The sequence below is a fragment of the Chelonia mydas genome, chromosome 3 (genome assembly GCF_015237465.2).
Source record: "Chelonia mydas isolate rCheMyd1 chromosome 3, rCheMyd1.pri.v2, whole genome shotgun sequence".
NCBI classification, from domain to species: domain Eukaryota; kingdom Metazoa; phylum Chordata; order Testudines; family Cheloniidae; genus Chelonia; species Chelonia mydas.
Genome location: NC_057851.1, coordinates 86073432 through 86097205, shown reverse-complemented (window position 1 = coordinate 86097205; position 23774 = coordinate 86073432). Strand labels below are relative to the sequence as shown.

Below are 23774 nucleotides of genomic sequence, written 5' to 3'. Positions count from 1 at the left end.
TTGTGGGTCACTAACTTCCTTCATAGCTTTTTTAATTTGTATTTTAATCTATCACTTGCTTAAGGAGTTGTGCGCAGGTGGGTATTTTTTAACTTTTTCTATTATTTCTTCAGAGATTAGTATTTTCAAATCTCAACTTTGTCAACTAGTTTGTATAATTTGATTCAGGCAAGAGGTGCATCTAAAGAGGATAACAGAAGCATTTTGTAAGGTGATCTCTGTTTGTGTAAGTGCTAACTACAGACATCTTTTTGGGCTTACGCAGTGATCATTCTATAAAAACAATGAGAAGTGAAACTTTGCTTTGCCAGTATTAAGTTATCATGTTGGCCCATTGGAGTCAATGACATGTCAGCAGTAGGGAAAAGGTGAAAGACTACCTGTCTTTTCTGAACACCCACAGGGATTGCATGGCATAGCTAACATTGTTTAGACCATTCTTGACAAAGGGAATGATACCCCTACCTATAGCAATGGAAGGTTATTTTCTGTTACACAAATTCAGGTGTCAAAATGTTTCAGATTGGCAAGATGCTACTGGGCAGAAAACTATCTGACCTGTGGAGTGTGGGAGATGTCTCAGAGTATAGGAGAAAGAGCATATAGCATATCTCTTGAGTACACTCCTTAGCAACCAACTGCAACTGAGTGGCAGTGGAAAAGGTTGCTCTTTCTGCTGCCATGGACATTGCAGCACACGTGTATGTATTCATGCCCCATGCAGTGACCTTAATGATTGGGACAGGAAGGGGAGGACACTTTTCTGGAGTCATAGGAGTGTATACACATGTGGCCATTATATCAGTTTATAAAATATATACCTATGTGCTGTATACAGTACAGTGAATTGTTTGTGCTGATACCTTGAGATTTGTCAGCAGCCTTCATATTACTGACCACAAAGTATTGTTGTTTTAGCCTTTGTCAACACTTCAAAATTTTCAGACCAGCTATATTATAGACCCAGTCAGAGATTAACCAAATCAGTCTGAATAGTGCTGTTTTTTCCTTTCTGACAGAAGACAGAGTTGGGTAATTACACATCTGTCAAGAGAGATCTCTTGTGCAGGTAACACAGGACTCCATTCTTTCCTTCTTCCTGTATATATGCAGAATTATCCAGAGAGGTAGGCTAGGTGAACTTTGGGGCCTTCAGCAGGACATTTGGCTATAGCTCCCCTTTTTATTGGTTCTAGACAATACAGTTGACTGGTCTTCCCATGTTTAATCAATTATTAGAATTCATCAATTCACTTGGATGAAAGCTAGTTGGCTTCGAATCAGTCCCATTAAGTCTGAGGTAATGATGCTAGGATGGAGTAAATAACCAGGGGAAATAGCTGAGATTATATACACTTCCTCCAGTTGGAAGAATTGGCCCACATTTTGTGACTCATTTTCACAAAGGGGCTCGGCTATTTTAGGTGCTTAAATTGCAGGAGTGGCCAAGAATGCCTTTTTCCATCTGTGCTTCTTTCCTAGCAGCAGATTCCTGCTTAGGGTTTTAGGATATTGTGTGCAGGGGAAGAGTCTTAGATAAATTGTACAACTTTAGAATGTAATCATATTAAGAACATAAGAATGGCTACACTGAGTCAGATTAACGGTCCATTTAGCCAAGTATCTTGTCTTCCTACAGTGGCAGGTGCCAGATGCTTCAGAGAGAATGAACAGAACAAGCCACTTATTGAGTGATCCATCAGCTGTTGTCAAGTCCCAGCTTTTGACTGTCAGAAATTTAGGGACTGGCAGAGCATGGAGGTTTCACCCTTGACCATCTTAGTTAATAGTCATTGATGGTCCTATCCTCCATTAACTTATCTAATTCTTTTTTTTAACCCATTTATGGTTCTGGCCTTCATAACAACCCCTGGCACTGAGCTCCACAGGTTGACTCTGCATTGTGTGAAGTAGTACTGCCTATTAATTTCATTGGGTGACCCCTGGTTCTTGTGTTATGTGAAAGGGTGAATAACACTTCCCTGTTCACTTTCACTACACCATTCGTGATTTTATGGACTTCTATCATATCCCCCCTTCATCGACTCTTTTCTAAGATGAACAATCCCAGACTTTTTAAGCTGTCCTCCTAGGGAAGCTGTTCCATACCCCTCATCATTTTTGTTGCCCTTCTCTGCACTTTTTCAAACAATAACATATCTTTTTTGAGATGGGGTGACTTGAACTGCACGCAGTATTCAAGGCATGAGCATACCATGGATTTATACAGTAGAATTGTGATATTTTCTGTCTAATTTTCTGTCCTTTCCTAATGGGCCCTAACATTCTGTTAGCTTTTTAGACTGTGCTGCACATTTCATAGAACAATTACTCCAAGATCTCTTTCTTGAGTGGTAACATCTAATTTAGACTTCATCATTTTGTATGTATATTTAGAATTATATTTTCCAATGTGCATTATTTTGCATTTATCAACATTTAAGTTCATCTGCCATTTTGTTGCACCGTCATCCATTTTTGTGAGATTCTTTTGCAATTCTTCACAGTCAGCTTTGGACTTAACCATCTTGAGAAATTTTGTATCATCTGCAAACCCCACTGTTTACCTCCCTTTTTCCAGCTCATTTATGAGTGTTGAACAGCACAGGTCCCAGTACATATCCTTGGGGAAACCCCTCTATTTACCTTTCTCCACTGTGAAAATTGACCCTTTATTTCGTATCCTTTAACCAATTACTGATCCATCGGAGGACCTTCCCTCTTATCCTATGACTGCTTACTTTGTTTAAGAGGTGTGAGACCTCGTCAAAGGTTTTCTGCAAATCCAAGTACACTAGATCAACTGGATCACCCTTGTCCACATGCTGGTTGACACTATCAGAAGAATTCTAACAGATTGGTGAGGCATGATTTCCCTCTACAAAAGCCATGTTGACTCTCCCTCAACATATCACATTCATCTGTTCTTTACTATTGTTTCAATCAATTTGCCCTGTACTGAAGTTAGGCTTACCAGCCTGTAACTGCTGGGATCACTTCTGGAGCCTTTAAAAAAAAAAAAGTGTGTGGGGGGTGGACGGTTACATTAGCTATCCTTCAGTCATCTGGTAAAGAGGCTGATTTAAGCGATAGGTTACATACCACAGTTAATTCTGCAGTTTCATATTTCAGTTCCTTCAGAACTCTTTGGTGAAAGTCATCTAGTCCTGGTGACTTATTACTGTTTGATTTATAAATTTGTACCATAACCTCCTCTACTGACACCTCAATCTGAGACAGTTCCTCATATTTGTCACCTGAAAAGAATTGCTCAGGTGTGGCAATCTCACGCCCATTCTCTGCAGTGAAGACTGATACAAAGAATTTATTTAGCTTCTTGCAATGGCTTTGTGTTCTTTGAGTCCTCCTTTTGCACCTCGATTGTCCAGTGGCTCCAATGATTGTTTCGCAGGCTTCCTGTTTCTGATGTACTTTCAAAACATAACAGCATTTTTTCCCCTGTCTTTTAGTAGTTGCTCTCCAAATTCTTTATTGGTCTGTTTAATTATACTTTAATACTTGCCTTGCCAAGGTTATGCTCCTTTCTGCTTTCCTCAATGGAATCTGACTTCCAATTTTTAAAGGATGCCTTTTTGCCTCAAAATACCTCTTTTACTCGGCTGTTTAGCCATGGTGGCATCTTTTCTTTCTTTTTTTTTTGGTTCTCTGATTTTTTTTTTTTATTTAGGGTATACATTTAGTTTGAGCCACTCTTATGGTGTTTTTAAATAATTTCCATGCAGCCTGCAGGCATCTCACTTTTGTGATTTTCTTTTAATTTCCATTTATCTAGCTTCCTCATTTTTGTGTAGTTCCCCTTTATGAAGTTAAATGCTACTGTGGTGGTTTTCTTTGGTATTTCCCCCCTACAAGGATGTTAAATTTAATTACATTATGGTCACTATTACTGGGCAGTTCTGCTATATTCATCTCTTGGACCAGATTCTGTGCTCCACTTAGGACTAAAACAAGAATTGCCTCTCCTCTTGTGGGTTCCAGGACCAGATGTTCCAAGAAGCAGTCATCATGGTGTCTAGAAATTTTATCTCTACATCCCATCTTGAGGTGACATGTATCCAGTTAATATACTTGAAAACCCCCTTTATTATTATTTCTCTGTGTTTGTAGCCTCTCTACTATAAGCATTTTACAATCACCATCACCAACCTACATGTCAAATGCTCCATGGATGACTGTAACGTTTCACTGAAATCTATTTAAAAAAACCCCCCAAAAACCCCAGTCATTTAGAGATTGACTTTGCCACCCTTATTCATGCTGAGTGGTACCTTACCACATAAGTAATCCCCATGAAATCTCATCTTTGACAGACAGGAAGGATGGTCCAGTGGTTAGTGCAGTGGCCTTGGACTTGGGAGACCTGTGTTTAAATCCTACTGCACAGTCTTCCTGTGTAACTATTTATTTTGCGAGGTGAAATACATTGAAGATTGTGCTTAAATACTATAGTGATGGGCTCCATATAAATACCAAAGATAGAGAGAAAGAGTGGGGCCCTTAAATTTTATATGGACCTTTTTTTTAACCCCTTAATTACTGATCTTCTGCTTCATGTGCTGTGCTCCTTATACTAACAACATTCTGTTGCAGTCAATGAAATATTAGGGTGTACCTGGTATGTTTGGAAACAGGTGTGTTCTATTAGGGTGTACCTGGAATGCTTGGTACTAATCAAGTAGTTAAAGATAAACAAATGCCTATTAAAGACACAGTTACACATGATCCATATGCTGCTGGTAGCACAATAAGTTAAGTTATCTCACTTCATGAGGAATTAAATACGTAGCGGTGTAAACATTACACCAAAGCTTTTTATATACTCGGCCAAGTCCAGGAACACTGCCTGAATAGCAGGAGAAGCGATGGGGAAAAGAGCTAAAGTACCCTTTTGAAGCTCCAATACACTCTTCCACTTGGGGAGAATCCAAACTGTGGCTGATCCTCTGTCCTCAACTCTAAGGAGATGAGTTTTGTACTGTGTAGTGTGTATGCATCCCTACTTCCTTCCCAAAATAGTCTCTCTACCTTCTTCTGCAGGAAGAATGCACAAGCTCCTTTAGCTGGGGGAACCTCCATGGCCATGGGGCTTTGCAGCATTTGCCATCTCATAATTAACAAAGCATAGGGATTTATTACATTAATATGGGTTAGTGTCACCGGGTGCTCCACTCACCGCTTGGGTGGAGCCTCCTCCTGGTCACTCTGGGGACTGTCTTTCAAGGTGGATGCCCCCTTCTGCCATCTGTGTGTCTCTCAGGTCTGTGAACCCTCTCTCACTCCAGACACTGTGGTGTCCTCTTCATGACTTAGCCCTCTGGCCAGGTCACTTACTGTTTCCCCCCTTCCAGGGTACAGTCCTTCAATTCTCTGCCACCCACACAGTTACCCAGGCAGTCTTCCTGTTTATGGCCTGTACCTGGTCTATGCAACGTGGCTGGTAGGGGAACCCACTCTCACCCTCTACTCCAGGTTCCAGTCCAGGGACCCTCAATGTAGCTGATCTGGGTATCATTTCCCAGCCCCCACTGATCTGTCCTTGGACTGTTTCCTAAATCTCCTGGTTCCCCTCATTTCTCTGGGAGTACCAGCTCCCAAGCCCTCCTCCCGCTTGCTAGGGAGTGATTGCCCTTTCCTAGCAACAGCGGCCTTTCTGTTATCGGCTCCACTTGTTCCCACAGAGGTGAGCTTCCCTTCATGAGGGTTTTCCTATCAGCCTTCAGCTCAATAGGTTAATTGGCCCACATGGCCTCCATTAAACCCTTCAAGGCAAGCGTGAGGTGGATACCCTTTCACAGTTAGAAAGAGATTTGTGTTAACATTTCTGCTAGGTTCTGTGCCTCTAGCATATGGGTGTGTGTGCCCAGTGCTAAGTTTGTTTTCTTTGGGTTGTCACTTGACTTTTATTAAAAACACCTGTTCTTGTAAAAAGATGGGAATTCCTCCAACATTTTGTTTGGCTGGAGAGTCCCAAAACAATCAGTGCAGCAGGCAGGTTTTAAAGGGAGGAAACGGACTACTTATGTGGCCCACACCTTTGGAAATGCACAAGGATGGAGAGAATACAGATCCATTAATTTGTTTGTGTTTGAGGCACATCAGAGTGGAATTTCCCCTCCATGTCAAAATGGTCCAGTATTCTAGCCATCTGATACCCATTAATGGGCGATGAGCAAAAGTCTTCAAAAATTTAAGGGTCATGATTATTGTATCACATTTCAACAATTGCTGAGAAATTGTAAGCAGTGCCCAAAGAAGAGTGGATCAGCTACTCTGGGCCTGTGACATTGTAAGCAGTGCCCAAAGAAGAGTGGATCAGCTACTCTGGGCCTGTGACCTGAAGGGATCCACAAAGTTAGAGCATGCAGTCTCTTCCCTTTTTTCCTGTCTCCTCCCACTCAGGCCCTTACAGTTGTTTGTTTGGTTGTTTACTTGATCATTAGTCCATTTTTGATTAGGAGGCTAGAGGGCTTTCCAAAGTAGGGATTTTTGAGACCTTGATTTCACTCTGCCTGAGTGTACTTTGTATTACGAGGTAGAGCATGCTCTTTAATGACAAGTCACCTGCTGAAGTGCTGGGATAAGTCTTTCAGTATTTTTCTTCTTTGTGCATCTCAGTCTACGCTCAGAATAACCATCTAGCCACGGTTTCATATTTGCAGTGGGAATGTTCTGGAGAGAAGTTGCTTCTGCTCTATCTGATCAAAGTCTTCACCTTGAACGTTACTTTTTTTGGTTTCAAGAAATGAGACATTAAATAAATACATTTAAAAAACCCAGAGATCTATTCTGTCTGTTTAAAAGAAGGTCCTACTTGAAGCTGGATGTCAATTGGGCAGAAGAAAACAACAATTTTAATAGATTTCTAGATGGGAGAACAGAAAACTGAACTAAAGTATAGAAATATCCCTGACAAAGAGTATATTCTCTCTCTCTCTTTCGCCCTGTGTTGACTGTTTTTCTGCACTGTAAACAGGTGCCATAGTAACACAAATTCACCTGCTCTTGTTTCATTAGCACCAGTTGTTTTAACTAAACAAGAAAATGACATAGTGAAAATTATTATGGACAACAAATACTGCCCAGCTGTAGAGTTAATTTTAATGACCAAAAAAAATCAAGCAGTGTGAGTGACAGTGCTACAGAGAAACCTTTGTTTCTTAGAAAAAGGCTGAAGTCTCATTATGGGTCTTCCCTTCTCTTTCTCATAAAGTGTCCATTCACTGTTTATCTAACATAAATTGTATTATATCCCTTCATCCCAACACCACTGACACAATGGAGTGCTATGTTAGGGGAAATAAATCCAAGCGTATGCAAAGGAACAAATCTAACAAGTTCATTCCAATTTGAAAGCTATTACCAGTTCCATAGATATTGCCTATACTGGCTTTTCCCAAACTTTTGAAAGCTGAACCGCTGTCCCCCGCACCTCCGTCTGGATAATGAATCCAGTTGTGCATCCTCGCACTTAATCCCACCCTGTATTGTTAAAGGTCTACCCAAAATGAGCAGCCTCTCAGAAATGATTTTGCAGATTTTCATAATATGGTACTTTTCCTTTGTTAGATGATATGAGCAGTGAAATAGTTAACAATGCTGATATTTAAAGTATCATTATCAACTGAGTTAGCACACGTTGAAGCAAGTGGGGTAGATCAAGTTTAGAGCTATTGTTTCAGGCTTTCTGGAAACTCAGGCAGATATTGGTGCCTTGGTTAGACTTGGATCACAAAGTTTTCTGCACAACAAAACCAGCTGGAGACTCTCTTTGAAATGGAAGCTGAAACGCTGCGGAAAAATTGAAAAGCTTGTCTGTATTCCCCCAAAAAACCTGGCTAGTCCTTTGCACCCCACACTTTATAAAACACTGCCTTATACTTAAAAAGGGGATGCCACTAAGACCATAGAATCATAGAATCATAGAATATCAGGGTTGGAAGGGACCCCAGAAGGTCATCTAGTCCAACCCCCTGCTCGAAGCAGGACCAATTCCCAGTTAAATCATCCACCAGCAACATTGCTAGAGCTGAAATGATTTTTTTCAGTGTTCATATTATACCTATACCAAATCTAGTCTCCCATAAATGTTTATTATTGCAGTAAATATTTAGAATGGTAAAGACTGCATAAAAGTTCTAAAATCTTAGTCCCTTGCTCCGGTGATGACAAACATTAAATACATTTGGTAATATAAAGTCTATGTAAATTTAAAGCTGAGATGATGAAGCTTGACAGATCCATGAAAGAATTAGATTAACTTGAGCAATAAAGTATGGCAGGGTGTGCACTGCAGAGTTATAATCAGATGCTTTGGGAGTGACTTGCCATTGTGCCCTCAATCAACTGAAATGCTTGACATTTGGACCACCATACATGGCTTTGAGTGCCATACTGTGATAAAAATGGGACTGTGGTAGAAAAAGACTCCTAAAATAGATACTTTGTAAATGATTTTAAAGCCTGTTGTCTGGCAGTCAAGTTATAGTGTACTTAACTGTACTTTTTGGAACACAATTTGGTTCAGTGAGGACAGAATACTGTCTTACAGTGAATACGTGTGTAACAGTAAAGGAGTGAAGGGGTTAATGCAGCAACTGAAGATCTCCATAGAGGAGGTTTTGGAACAAATGGATAAATCAAACAGTAATCAGTCACCAGGGCCAGATGGTATCACCCAAGAGTTCTGAAGGAACTAAAATATGAAACTGCAGAACTGCTAACTGTGGTATGTAACCTATCACTTAACTCAGCCTCCGTACCAGATGACTGGAGGAGAGCTAGTGTGATGCCTATTTTTAAAAAAAGAATCCACAGGCAGAGGCGCGGGAACAGGAGGGGCCAGTGGGCCATGGGTGTAAGAGTGAGCAATGGGGGAGGAGGGAGCAGAGCGGAACGAGCACGGGGGCAGGGTCTTGGGGGGAAGAGGCGACATGGGAGCAGGGCCTCAGGGGAAGGGGCGGTGCAAGGGCAGGGCCTTGGGGAGAAGGGATGGCGTGGGGGCAGAGACAGCATTCAGGGAGTGGTGCTCCCCCCCCCCCCCCCACACTTCTTGAGAGCTTCCGCTGCTCCTGGCCAGATGTGACCTAGCACTTTACAGGCCAGTAAACCTAACTTCAGTACAGGGCAAATTGGTGAGGCATAATTTCCCTCTAATTCTGTTCTTTATGATAGTTTCAACCAATCTATTAGAATTATTTGAGGGTGTTAGCAAACGTGGGCAAGGGTGATCCAGAAAGCCTTTGGCAAGATACCTCTCCAACAGGGCCGGCTCTAGGCACCAGCAAAACAAGCAGGTGCTTGAGGCGGCACATTTCTAGGGGCGGCGTTCCGGCGCCGGCCAGGCCGCCCCTAGAAATGTGCCCCCGCTGCCCCAGCTCGCCTCCGCCTGCTCCCCTGAGCACACTGCCACCGTTCCGCTTCTCCCCTCTCCCTCCCAGACTTGCCATGTGTGATTTCGTGTGGCAAGCCTGGGCGGGAGGGAGGGAGAAGCTGAGCGGCCACACGCTCTGGGGGAGGCGGCGGAGGTGAGCTGGGGCGGGGAGCAGTTCCTCTACCCCCCTCATTACTTCCTGTGCTCCCCCCCCACTCACCTCCGCTCCGTCTGCTCCCCTGAACGCGCTGCCTCTCCCTCGCCTGAGGGGGGGGGAGAAGCGGAGCGGCGGCGTGTTCAGGGGAGCAGGTGGAGCAGAGGTGAGCCAGGGCAGCGGGTTGCGGGGAGGAGCCGCAGGAAGCAATGGTGGTTGGGGGGGGGGGGGGAATGGGCACGCCCGGGGGAGGAGGCGGGGCCGGGGATTTGAGGAAGGGGTTGGGAAGGGGTGGAGTTGGGGCGGAGCTGGGGGCGGGTGGGCACGAAAAAAAAAAAAGCAGGGACGGCCAAAAATTTTTTTGCTTGGGGCGGCAAAAATCCGAAAGCAGGTCCTGCTCACCGAAGGCTCTTAAGTAGGGTTGCCAGGTGTCTGGTTTTCGACCGGAATGCCTGGTCGAAAAGGGAACCTGGTGTCTCTGATTAGCACTGCTGACCGGGCCGCTAAAAGTCCGCTCGGTGGTGCAGCGGGCCTAAGGATGGCTCTCTGCCTGCCCTGGCTCCGCACGGCTCCCGAAAGCGGCAGCATGTCCCCCCTCTAGCTCCTAAGTGCAGGGGTGATCTCGGGGACTCCGTGCACTGCCCACGCCCCGAGCACTGGCTCCACAGTTTCTATTGTCCAGGAATCTAGGCCAATGGGAGCTACAGAGGTGGTGCTTGCGGATGCAGGCAGCGCTCAGAGCCCCCTGGCTGCCCCTGCGCCTAGGATCCGGAGGAGGGACATGCCACTTCTGGGAGCCACAAGGAGCCAGGGCCGGCAGGGCCTTAGCCCCACTGCACCATGGACCAGGAGCAGTCTGAGGTAAGCACCGCCGAGCTGGAGCCCACACCCCGAACCCACTTACGTACCCTAACTCCCTCCCAGAGCCTAAACCCCAATCCCCTGCCCCAGCCCTGAGCCACCTCCTGTACCCCACACCCCTCATTTGTGGCCCCAACCTGGAGCCCGCACCCAGAGTCCTTACCTCCTTCCGCACCCCAACCCCCTATTCCAGCCTGGTGAAAGTGAGTGAGGGTGGGGGAGACTGAGTGATGGAGGGAGGGGGGAATGGCGTGTGCAGGGGTGGGGCCTCAGAGAAGGGGCGGGGCAAAGGTATTCAGTTTTGTGCGAATAGAAAGTTGGCAACCCTACTCTTAAGCAAAGTAAGCATTCATGGGATACGACGGAAGGTCCTGTCCTGGATCAGTAACTAGTTAAAAGATATGAAACAAAGTTATGAAACAAATGCTCAGTTTTTACAGTAGAGAGGTAAGTAGAGGGGTCCCCCAAGGAACAACCAACCAACCAAACTCTTTTATAGTTGGGGGAAGGATGGCTTGATAGGCCTAGCTGCCTGGTTTTTTCAGCTTCCATAGAAACAGGGTGTTGTATTACATTAGCTTCAATGATTATACATTTTGGGTGATATCAATGATAAATCCTTATGCCAGATATTGAATAATAGCAGCTACTGTGCCTCAGTATTTGTCTTGGATGCTATGATTTTGTTTCTGGAAGAATGTATGTGTAACACAAGGAATAAATACATACTGAAAAGTTTAACCACATTAAGACTGTAGAAACTGAAGAGTCATTCTTTTGTTTATTACTGCAAGCCACGTACTCATTCACAGACCAGAAGGAGGGAAAGACCAAAGGCAGGCTGGAACATTGCAAAATTATTTATTCCTGTTTGTGGGTACAGGCCAAGATTTTCAGAAAATGTGTGCATAAATCCTAAATCCATATTTTAGGCAGCTAAATAGGTGCCATGAGTTTTCAAGTGATGAGCAGCCAGCAGATCCCAAGGGCTTAAAAATCTTTGCCCAAATAAATTAGGTACAGGCAATGAGCAGGAGTTTTACTGGGATTGCAGCACTTGGTGTGTAAATGTCACATGTGGGATTACCGTACCTGCTGTTTTGCAGGCCACAGTTACTTTCCTCAACCCACCATAATAAAATGTCTGTCATCCTGGCTATGGGCATGCCCTGTTACTCTAGAAATTAACCTGTTTTTGGAGTGGAGGGGAAAGATGATAGATTAATTTTTTGTCCCTAGTACAGGGGCATAGGATGGATCAGAATATGGCTGACAGTAATTTTACAGATGTAATTTTATACATTATATGTACTAATATATAGTTAGGATACAAGATTAATGGGTACTATAAAATCATTTTAGTACATCATATTACATCCTTTGAATTGTTTAGATATTGCAAAACTGTTGTGGACTTTAACCTGAAAACATACTAGGAGAAGATGTATTATTAAGTGTCATTTCTATTTTGTTGATAATCAATATTTCTTATTTGTGTATATATGAATACGGTGGATGTACTGAAGAGATGAGTGCTTTGCTTGGTGTTTATAAAAAAAAAAGACAGAAAAGCAAGATATTCACTAATATGTGTAAAAGTTATTTTAAGATAGAGAACACACTTTTGAGTAATTACTGAATGATACTCTACAGCAGGGATCGGCAACCTTTGGCCCGTAGCCAGTAAGGGAAATCCACTGGCGGGCCAGGACAGTTTGTTTACCTGTAGTGTCCGCAGGTTTGGCCTATCGCAGCTCCTACTGGCTGCTGTTCACGGCTCCAGGCCAATGGGGGCTGCAGGAAGTGGCGGCCAGCACATCCTTCGGCCCATGCCGCTTCCCGCAGCCCCCACGGGCCTGGAACGTCAAACCGCGGCCAGTGGGAGTTGCGATCGGCTGAACCTGTGGACGCTGCAGGTAAACAAACCGTCCCGGGCCACCAGCGGATTTCCCTGATGGGCTGCGTGCCAAAGGTTGCCGATCAGTGTTCTACAGTCTCTTTTATTCAACGGCCTTTGTTGGATTAGGAGATAACACAAGGTAAATGGTTTAAAGTTAAAGTTTATTCTACTACCTGAAGATTTTGTAAAAGAAAAGTAATGTTAAATATTCAGCATTCAGATTCAGGTATAACTGCAAAGGACTGAAATAAAAATTACCAGGAATTTAGAAGGAAAATTGCAATAAGCTTCTCATACCTCTCAGTTCTCCATACTATAAGTGAGAAGAGCACTTGAATTTTTATTAGATCGTAAACATTTTTTCCAGAGGAAATGAACCCAATTTCAGGTAACAGTCAACTGAACCCTACCTCTCATTTGTTTAACCTGGTAGAATTATAAAGAACCTCTCTGTATTGGTAACACACAATATATCAGTCATGAGCAGTTAAATTGTGAACTTGAGTCATTGGCTGACTTTTCTTAATCGCCACATGTGGTTATTCTCAAGATCTAACAGCAGAGTCCTTTTGTTCAGAGAGATCTCATTTATTTCACTGGAAGGTACTGCACAATTTGACTTAGTCATTACACCTATTTAATTATCTGCATTCCTCTGACAGAGGAATTTCCTACAGCAATTCCAGTTAATATGCCCTCACAAAAGCAGTTGCATTGTATTAGTGTTCCCCAAGACACTGCATCTCCTTATACTAGCACTGTAATTGGTACACTAGCCCAACTTTTCAAACCTGGTTGCTGAAAAACAGATTCCTAAACCCATATTCAAGGCCTTTAAATAGAAGTGGTATGATTTTCACAAATGCTTGGAGCTCACAAATCAGAGACAGCTGCAGGTGTCCAGCACCCTTAGAAGCCTCACTTTGGGCCTCTAGGTTTGAAAAATATTGGCCTGTCTGGTGATCATAAAATCTAGCTCTTCTATAATGCTTTTCCTCAGTGGATCTCCAAGTACTTTACAAAGGAAGTCAATATCATTACCCCCATTTTACAGATGGGAAAATTCAGGCACAGGGCGGGAAATCACTTGGTTAATGTGGGTATGGGGAGGGCGTTCCCTTTACACTTCTTCCAAATAAGAGAGCGAAAGGATTTCTTGTTGTTTTACCTTTTCCCAAGTACCTACAGGAGTATGAATGTTAACAGCTGAGAATATGAAAAAGTTGTAAACACAGATGAACAGGTACCTTATTTATCCAGAGAGGATTACCCATTGTTTTCCCACATTATTACCTGAATGACAATTTGAATATCCATGATACATAATTACTACTTTTGTGAATATTCACCCAGGGAGACAATTATATTTTGATCATAGCTTTACATTGTAATTATCTGACAAATCAGACATTTTTTAATACTAAGATACCACAGAGTATCTTCTCTGACTTAGTTTTATGATATATCCGTTAGGGAACCTGGAGTGTTAGTTGCTGGAGAACCTGGAGGCCAGTCTTCAAAATCAGTTAGGGTGGCCAACTTTCTCATTTGTGAAAACTGGACACAGAGCACCAGAACCACCCTTGCTCTATCTCTTTCCCTTGAGACTCCCCCCCAACTCCTATCCTCCCCGCTCCCCCATCGCTCGTTGCTTTCTCCACCACTCTCCCCTGCCAGCTGAGCAGGGCTCTAGGGATGGAGGGGTGACCAGGGCTGGACGTTGGAGAGAGAGCAGCACTCCAAGGGTGGGGGGTGAATGTGGCAGGACAGGGGTGGGAGAGCTGTGCTCCTGGGGTGGGGATACCGCTGGTACCTCAAATGCTCCACTGCTCCTCCAGCAGCAGCAGCTGCTGCTTCCTCCATCCCTCCCCCCGCCCCCCCAACGCAAGACAGAGGCTGGTTACTGCAGGTAACCAGACTTTTAGTGCGTCAGCACTGCTAACCAGACACTGCCAAGTTCCCCTTTCGACCAGACTTTCGGGTCAAAAACCAGACACCTGGCAACCCTATAATCAGTCTGGAAATCACCTTGTAGAACCACTGCTTTCTAACAGATAACTTATAAGGCTCAGTTTGGAGTTTGTCACTGAGTTGAGAAAATATGCTGTAACTCACTGGCCTGGTGGAAGAACTGGAACTGCCTTGAATTCTCACATTGCACAGCTCTTCCTCGATAAGAGAGATGAGAAAAGGGGTGTTCTGATTGCTAGGGTGCATATTGTATACTGGATGATTATTCTAGTGTGATCTGAGAGGGGATCTGAGTCTGTCCATGCTACTAGAAATAAGACTAGAAAGGGTGTGTGTACAGTGGGGAGTTCTGCATAATGACAGATGGCAAAATCTGACCCAACAAATTATTTAATATAGTTTCTGTGCATATAAAGTCACTGTCATACATGTAAATAATTCTTAGCTCCTACTGCTCTTTGGCAACATGTATTGCTTTTTTTTTTTTTAAAACAACTAGATACTGACTTCTGTTTTTTTAATTCCCCAAGCTTGTAAATGCTCTTTATGGTTTTAAAGAAGTTTTTATCGGCAAGGGATTTACCTTCATGCTATTCTGATACCTCTCCTATAGACAGAACTTTGATAGTAGCACAAGCAAATTTTCAGTTACCTTCTAAATGGACCACCATGTGTTCATTATAATCAGCTGAAGCTAGAAAGATTCCCACATTACCCTACTCCACTCAGGATGTTCCACTTAATGTGGCGTTTCAAAACAATAAACCACTGTCCACTTACAATATGAGTGACATATAGTCTTATAGACTTTCAGAAGTGCTGAGCATTGTAGTCAATGGAAGCTACAAGTACTCTGTACCTTCAAAAATGGAGGTGCATATTGCATTCAGCCATGTTTGACAGACATTAGAGTGAGAAAATGAATGACTTGCATGATAAACAGAAGATAATGCTCCTGATACCATGTTAAAGTTATTGCATAATTGCCATTGTTGTAATCACGTAGCATGGGTCTCCAATTCCACTCACCACAGTTGTGACACTCAACCATACATTTAACCGTAAGTGCCAAATTAAACCTTTTCAAACAGTTCTCCTTTTTTCTAGTACTGGCACACATAACATGCAGCGGTATGCATTTCACTGTCCTGGGAAAAGGCGCTATGCTTCAGTGATTTTAGTCTAGAAATTTAGGCACCTCACACCCAGATTTAGGCACCTAAACCCGAGGTTTAGGCTCAACTACAATTCAAACTCCCGCTGAACTCGATACGTGCCTAAACTTGCTCGCTGCCTAAATTACCACAGGCAAAAGTTTCCTTGGCACCTATGTTTCTGCTTCTGGGCAAGTGTACTGCTATCTCCCACCTAAGTCCCAGAGTGATCGACTGGTTGATGACCACTGGCCTAAGGCATCCATCTCTTTCCATTTACTATATAGGAGCCTAGATGCTAATTCAGGCTTTGTGAATCTCAGTATGTTCCTGTAATTTTCTAGGTGCCTAAGAATTAGGCACTGCCATGCTCAGTATCAGAACACCTAACTCCTTTTGCGCATCCAGGCATTTATTCCCCACCACTCTTCAGAGGAAGAAGGGCCTACAACAATCAACTCTATAGGAACCTGAATACTACAGAATATTTGAAGGAAGGGGGGCAGAGAGCTAAATAATTCTTAGAGTAACTGCTGGAAGGTTACATCTGGGTAAGTAGGCACTGAGGCTGAGGAAGGGCTGTGGCTCTGGAGCTACTGGGATGTAGAGGACCCTGTGGTATCAGGCCAGGTCTATCACTGTTGTTATTTTTCCATATCGTTTGCATTGGTGTAAGAGAAGAACAAAAAACCTGCTTGAAGGCTAAAGCAGAGCTGGGTGTATCTGATGGTTTTGTCCCTAAGCTTCTAGACACACCCCCTCTCCTCCTCCTTCCTCCTCCCCCCCCCCCCCCCCCCCCCCGCGACTACATAGGGTATCAGAATCTGGATTTGAGTAAAGCAATGCTCAGTGTAAATGAGTAAAGGCGATGGAATCCAGACCTGAATAGGTGCACATAGATATTTTTACTACATCAGTGAATAAATCTACTGTCATTGAAGAATATAAAAACTAATTGGCAGCATGGATGCTATTCCATTCATATGTGTGACACCTCAGAGCTAAAACAGAAAGCTCTCCCTTTAAAAATATTTTGATGAGCTTTATGACAAGCTTAGTCATGCAACACAAGGTATGACCTTGCTTATAAGGGATTATGCATGGTGAAACACTGCTGTGCCATACTTTTCATTAGTTGACATTAAAAGTATACATTGCAATTAGCTTTTTAAGACTAAATTCTGCCCTAATCTCCTTCACTGGGATTGCATGGAGAAGAAATCTGGACAGAATCTGGCCCATGACATCGGTGTTCATACAAGAGTCATAACAGAGTTGTTCCTGCTCTGCTGTGGCAAGGAATACTGTTGTAAGGCCAGACCCTTAGCTGGTGTAAATCAGTATAGTTTAGTTTACCCCTTTCTCATCATAATTCATAGAAATTCACAAATGATTCATAGAAGCAGCAGCCAAGTCAAAGTGTCTCTTGCAATTAATTTGAATTGGAATGTTATCCGCTTCCATAAATCAATCTTGTTCTTTAAACTATGTTTGCAATCATCTGACTAATTAACAGTTCCATTCATTTTTCATATAATTCATCTGTCATTTCATGTAATTTTATTTGCTTTAAAGTCATCACTTTTTGAAGAAGAAGAAGAAAAACTGTGTACAAAATAACACTGCATTCTTTTACAATGTAGCACAAAGTAGGGTGGGGTAAGTCACTTGTATCCTTATCAATTTAAGATAATAGAACAAATCTATTACTGCACAGAAAAAAGAAACATCTGAAATTGGAATCTTGCATCTTAAAGGAAACTTTCAGCAAGGAACTGAGTGGCTGGTACTTCCCAATGTAAGATTGTTTCCTATGATATTATCTTCAATGATTAGCATCACTGATATTGAAATAGCTGGATATTTCAGTTTGTCTTGAAAAGTGCAGTTCAAATTAAATTTTAATAATTAATAGATGTGCATTTATGTACACAATATCCTAAGCACTGGATTGGCTCAGAGTCTGAGCCAATCATCAGCTTCTGCTTAGCTGGATCAGCTGGTTACCAACACCTATCTGCTGGGCTTCTTCTTAGCCAGGGCTTGCTGCTCCTTGGCTCTGCAGATCCTTAAAGGGACAGACTGCCTTGCTACAGCCCTATAGGAATGCATATTGAATAGTTCTTAAATTACAAGTGGTCTGGTATCAACAGGCTCACTTGTGGAATAAGATGCTACTCAATAAAATGGGTATTAGAATCAGGCTCCAAGGCCCAGATCCTCAAAGGTATTTAGGCACCTAACTTCCCTTCAAATCAGTGGAAGTTAGGAGCCTAAACATCTTTGAGGATCTAGGCCTAAGTGAGTAGTGGAATTAATACGACTACTTGTTCAGAAAGGAACTACACAAAGTAAGTATGATAAAATCTGGACCTCTGTCTCTGGGGTCTTTTTCCAGCAATGAGCAATACTTTTCCATGTCAAAATGAAATAATATCAAAGGTCTCTATAGAAATTAGTCAGTGGTGTATCTGGGTGGAGGGTTTATTTAACGTTCAGTTCCAGAGGATAATCTGTCTGAAATCTCTGTGATGTGTTCATTTGGTTTACAAACCAGTGGTGTGTAAACATTTATATGACGCACCTCTTCCAACCAAGCAGTGACTAGGCTGTGGTGCATTTTTAGGCTGACACTGACTCCTCTGAGCAGAGAGCCCACACGAGGCCTATGACTGTTCACATCTCACTTAAACCCTACTTTGAGGGTCTAAGTGGGACTTAAGTGGTTCATAAACCTTGGGTGGGCACTCCATTCACATGTCAACCACACCCAGATTGAATGCCTTCTACGGTCATGTGTATACTGGGTTGATCTTCACTAGTGTTCCCCTCCTCATATTTGAAAGTAAATATTTATTTATGTAGGGCATAGCTTGGTATCAGAGTATACAATATCTGTAATAAAAAAACTTGGATTTCTAATGGAATACCTCTCCCTCAGAGCCTTATATTTGTGAGGCCTAGCCCCTCAAAGGGATGTAGCCACTTAACTCCCATTGAAATCCATGGGAGTTAGGCACCTTAATACCTTTTGGGGTCTGGGCCTTAATGCTTAGAATGTAAGGGATAAGTTGCATTGTATTCTGCTACTGGGCCCTTATTTACATCTCTGCAATACCATTGGCTTCAGTGAGGCTACATGGTTGTAACTGAGGTTAGAATTTAGCCCACTGTGTGCAAATAATGTGCAAGCTTTCCTGCACTCTTCTGCTAATACATCTCACTCCTGTCCTGTAACATCCCTGTTACTTCAGTCCTTTTTCTTTCCTGAGCAGAGATGCCATTACTATCAGATATGGTGGCTTTGATTTTGTGATGTGTCCAGTTGTGGAATAGGATGAGACCATCACCATCTATATTCATATGTGACCTAAGTCTGCATTTCAATTCAGATAATTAAAGCGGGAAAAGCTGCTGCATTATCCAACCCCTGCTGGTGCATGGGGCTAGATGCACAATGCTTGGTGGGAATATAGGGATGTTCCCTCTGTGTGTATGTCCTGGAAGAATGCTGGAGGAAGAGGCAAGATTTGTAGAGCTTCCCCTGAGGTGGTGCTGTTTGGTATTCTTCACTAATCATGGTTGTGACTACCTGGTCCAAACTAGCCCTAATACAAATCTGGGTCTTGGAGAAGTTGCTGATATAAGATTTCAAGGTAAAATTAATTTGCATCTCTTGTTTCTTTTCTATGCTTTCTCATATATGATCCTTTTTGTCTTTGTTTTATGATGCTAGCTATAATGTTTCCAGTGCCTCCTATTGTATTATAAGGCAAAAAGGTAACAATAATGTTTTAGGTAAAATAGTTTGCATCCATTTCTTTATCATTGCTCCCCATATTTTTCTCTTGAATAACGCAATCTGGAAAACAGACCAGACTATTGGTTATACCTACTAGTCTTTGCATAGTGTTATATGCTACCATGGAGTGTTTTGCTTAGGGTTAGGGTTTTATGCCTTGGTGATGTGATTAATCCCTGACTCATAATCTGTTTGCACAAGAATTTGGGAAACTGCCAGATTCAACTTTGTGCAAACTCTGACACAAAATTTAAACCATATCCAGATAGCTAAAATGGTCACCGCCTATCTCCCTTGGGCTTATCAATTCTTATCCTCTAACCAGGGAGAAAAAGGGGTCTCTGGAACCACAATCTGTACATAATCTTCTGTGAAGACATCTTCTAGTTCCCCTTCTGACTCCTACCTACACTCCTTTCCACCAGGAGTTAGGAGGTCATAATAGGGACTTTCCGAGTGGTGCATAGGGCAGTGTGAGAGAAGTCATAGTGGGTAGGGGAAAGGTAAAAGGGTGTCCTGATTTGTATCTGGTAGCCAATGGATACTAACAATGGATATCCAAGATCCAAGTGTCCAGTAAAAAATGGATTTGCCATATTCCTAACAATTATCCCCCAAATAACTGTGTAAAGCTAAACCTCAGTGTTAAGGGAGAAAAATAGTAAAGCCTCTTTCTACAGACTCATGGTTTCTATGTTTCCTCACCCTGACACTAAAATAACCTTCCTTTGGCAATGAGATCCAGTGGGTGTCAGTGACTAAGAGGCTCTAGGTTTCACACATCAAGCATAGCAATACGTCTCATTTATCATAATGATTAAGTTCTTCATCAGTATGAATCTGAGCAACAAGCATGACTCAGAACTTTCCATTCCGAGTGTAGTCATTGTGTTTAGCTAAGGTTAAATGATGTTGACCTGAATGGCTATCTTCAAAACTTGTATTTCTAGTTCCATTCAGGGCAAAATAGTTTCTGATGATGGGAATTAAGCAATCAGTAGAGATCTGTATGGTTTGTTTGTGTATTTTAAACTAACCCTTTTCTTAAGTTTTGTCTACATTAGACATTTTCTTCAATGTTTTAAGCAGGTTTTAATTACAGTTTCTGAAATGGTTGTTCTTGTCTATACTTTTGGTTAAACCGTACTCAGAACCAGTTTCTCTCTACCTTCTGCTGAGAACTGGTAGCTAGTTTTGCTGGAGTAAACAGAGCTCTGGATTGTGGAGCTAGTAGGGAGCTTAAGTCTACAAATATGTGAAGAGTGTAAACAACAAGAGTAGAGAAGAGTTATCTAGGGAAGTACAAGGGAGAATAGTTATGTGCTTCCTGCAAACGAAATCAGTGCTATGAAATTGTTCCCCCAGGGCGGCTGTGAAATCCCTGCTGAAAGCAGTATTTACTAGGCACAGGGCAAAGATTCCCTTTGCGGGCACAGTGGCAGCATTAACTTAGAGCCCTAAGACACTGGTGATGTTAGAGTATGCCTCTTCAGTTTTTACTTTCAACAGTCTTTTTCTTTCCCTTCCTCTTATTGGCTATTACAGGGGTGGGCAAATTTTTTGGCCCAAGGGCCACATCTGGGTATGGAAATTATATGGCAAGACATGAATGCTCACGAAATTGGGGGTTGGCGTGCAGGAGGGGATGAGGGTTCCAGCTGGGGGTGTGGGCTCTGGGGTGGGGCCAGAAGTGAGGAGTTCATGGTGCGCGAGGGGTCTCCAGGCTGGGGCAGGGGGTTTTGGTGCAGGTGGGGGGGGGCGGGGGTTGAGGGCTCCATCTAGGAGTGCAGGCTCTGGGGCACAGGAGGGTGGGACTGAGGGGTTCAGAGGCTGGGAGGGGGCTCAGAGCTGGGGCAGGGGGTTGGGGTGCTGGAGGGGGTCAGGGGTGTAGGCTCTGTTTGGCGCTTACCTCAAGCAGCTCCCGGAAGCAGTGGCATGTCCCTCCCACCGACTCCTACGCAGAGGCACGGCCATGTGGCTCAGTGTGTTGCCCCATCTGCAGGCGCTGCCCCTGCAGCTCCCATTGGCCATGGTTGCTGGCCAATGGGAGCTGCAGGAGCAGCGCTTGGGGCGGGGGGCAGCACGCGGAGCCCCCTGGCTGCCCCATGTGTAGGAGCCAGAGGGGGGACACGCTGCTGCTTCCGGGAGCCATGCAGAGCCATGGCACACATGGAGTGTGGCAAGCCCTAGACCCCTTCCCCGGCAGGAGCTTGAGGGCTGGATTAAGACATCTGAAGGGCCTGATTCGGCCCCCAGGCTGTAGCTCTGGGCTATTAGCTCTGACCACCCCGGGCTATTAGCTCTGACCTTCTCCCACCCCGCTCCCTCACAGGCCATTCATTCCCCTCCTATGTGGTTCTCTGCAATCTTCCCTCCCTCCTCAGCCCCTTCTTTCCTGTCTGCTCCCCCACTTCCTACCTCTCCCTCAGTGTCACTATCCATTCCTTTGTCATTATTATTAACTCATTCCTCTTGCCCTTCCTCCTTGCCCCTCTCCTGTATCTCCATACTACATTTAAAATAGAGATGTTTGTATATACACATAAAAACCAACTCCGTACATGCTTCTGCGCAGGGTATCCCTGTGGAGACGGGCTCCATGCCCACAGGAGTGCAGCCCCATAAATTCAGCTCTCCTCTCACCTTACACCATGGAGGTTCTGCTGCCACAGGGACATCTGCAGCCCAGAGATGGCCCTTACAGGCTCTTGGTCTTTCCAATATGTTGGCGTGTACATCATTGTTAAGGCTTATTGTCAGAAGGTAGCTGGCCCTCTGAAGGGTCAGGGGCTCAGCCTACTTCTGACAGGCTCCACAAGGGGGAATGAGGCTATTCAGGTTCCCCTCAGACTAATTAATCACTGAATAACTGGAAACCAGTTAATTAGGTAGGGAAGAACCTAGGCATGATGAAAGGGACCCTGTTTCCAGTGCAGAAGAGAATTAGGAGAAGAGTGGATCCTTGGGAGAGGAACAGTTCCAGGCTGCAGGAAATTAAAGTTCTCATAAAAATACTTTTTTGGGGGGGAGATTTGGGGGTCACCTGCAAAGGAAAGGCAGGGAGAATGCTCCCAGGTGGGAGAGTTTCCAGAAGGCAGGGACTATGAATGGTAAGTCTCAAAGAAACCTGACTCCTATGAAATATTTCACTAGGCAACAGCAGAAGTCCTAGACTAGAGGAATTCTATGCTGTCCTGAGGAAGGGTCCTTCTGGTTTGGTCTCTACGGGGGGATGTTAACCCAACAGGAGGGATTCTTTCCCCAGCCAGCGTCAAGAGCTGCTGGTACTAGAAGAGTTCTGGGTCATGAATACCTTGCTGGTAAGGGACCTTGGGCATAAATGGGATTAATGGACTCAACCCAGTGCTTAATTTGTGCTGGGGCTTGCCAGGGCTGAGCCTTGGCACCTCCAGGCTTGGCAGTAATGAAGGCATGGGACCACACATTGAGCAATGAGGATAAAACAATATTTGAATAGCTGCTTGTTCATTCAGTTATCACCATCCATCATTTGCACTAAGGATGGGGAACATGTTTATCTTAGGATGCTTTTCTTGGGTAAGTAACTAAGAGAAGGAAAGACAGTATACTTGTAAGAAAGTATTTCTTATTATTATCTAGTTATTAAAGAGGACATCATAACAAATGTGCACAAAGGGGCCTAATTCTGGCATTTCCTACCTTTTGAGTTCTTAATTTTTCAGCCTTAACATTCTTTTAACATAGGTTTTTTGAATATCATGGTATACAAGTTATATATTTTTAATAGTATTAAAGCTTTTTTCATTCAAACCAGACATTGCAAGAGCTTTTATAATTATATAACATTATATAATTACATATCTTGACACCGAATACTAAATATTTATATATTTAAATTTTAAAGTATATATAGTAGCATTAGGTAGGAAATAGTTTTACTGTCCTGAGATATTTGTTTTTTCCTATTTCAAACTGGGACAAAAAGTTGAAATCTCAATTGAAATGTTTCATTTTTGATCATTTAAAAATATTGTGATTTAATTTCAACCTTTTAATGTATATAAGACCTTTTTTTTTTTTTTTTGTTATCCATTAACTAAAATTTTGGAATATAAGGTTGTTTTGAATCCAAAATGACTCTTTCTGGGTAACTATTTCTGTTTTGAAGAATCTGCATTTTCCAACATCAACAACAAATATTTAGCTGGAAAATTCCCAACTCTCTTTCATATGGAATCATCCCAAAAATTCTACGCTGGACTTACATGTTGCATTTCCTCTCCTGTTTTAACAAATCACCACCTATTCTCCTTAATCAGAGCCTGTTGAGTTAGCAAAATAGTATTCTCAAAAAGAAAAGGAGGACTTGTGGCACCTTAGAGACTAACCAATTTATTTGAGCATAAGCTTTCGTGAGCTACAGCTGTAGCTTATGCTCAAATAAATTGGTTAGTCTCTAAGGTGCCATAAGTCCTCCTTTTCTTTTTGCGAATACAGACTAACATGGCTGCTACTCTGAAACCTGTCAAAATAGTATTGTATCTCCATGCAGAGTCCTA

General features: G+C 43.1%; 1 protein-coding gene across 1 annotated transcript in view; it reads left to right on the top strand.

Annotated features, from left to right (window-relative positions):
• Nucleotides 1–23774, top strand: part of FRK (fyn related Src family tyrosine kinase) — a 70862-nt gene that overhangs the window by 5218 nt on the left and 41870 nt on the right. The gene's annotated exons all lie outside the window — the stretch shown is intronic.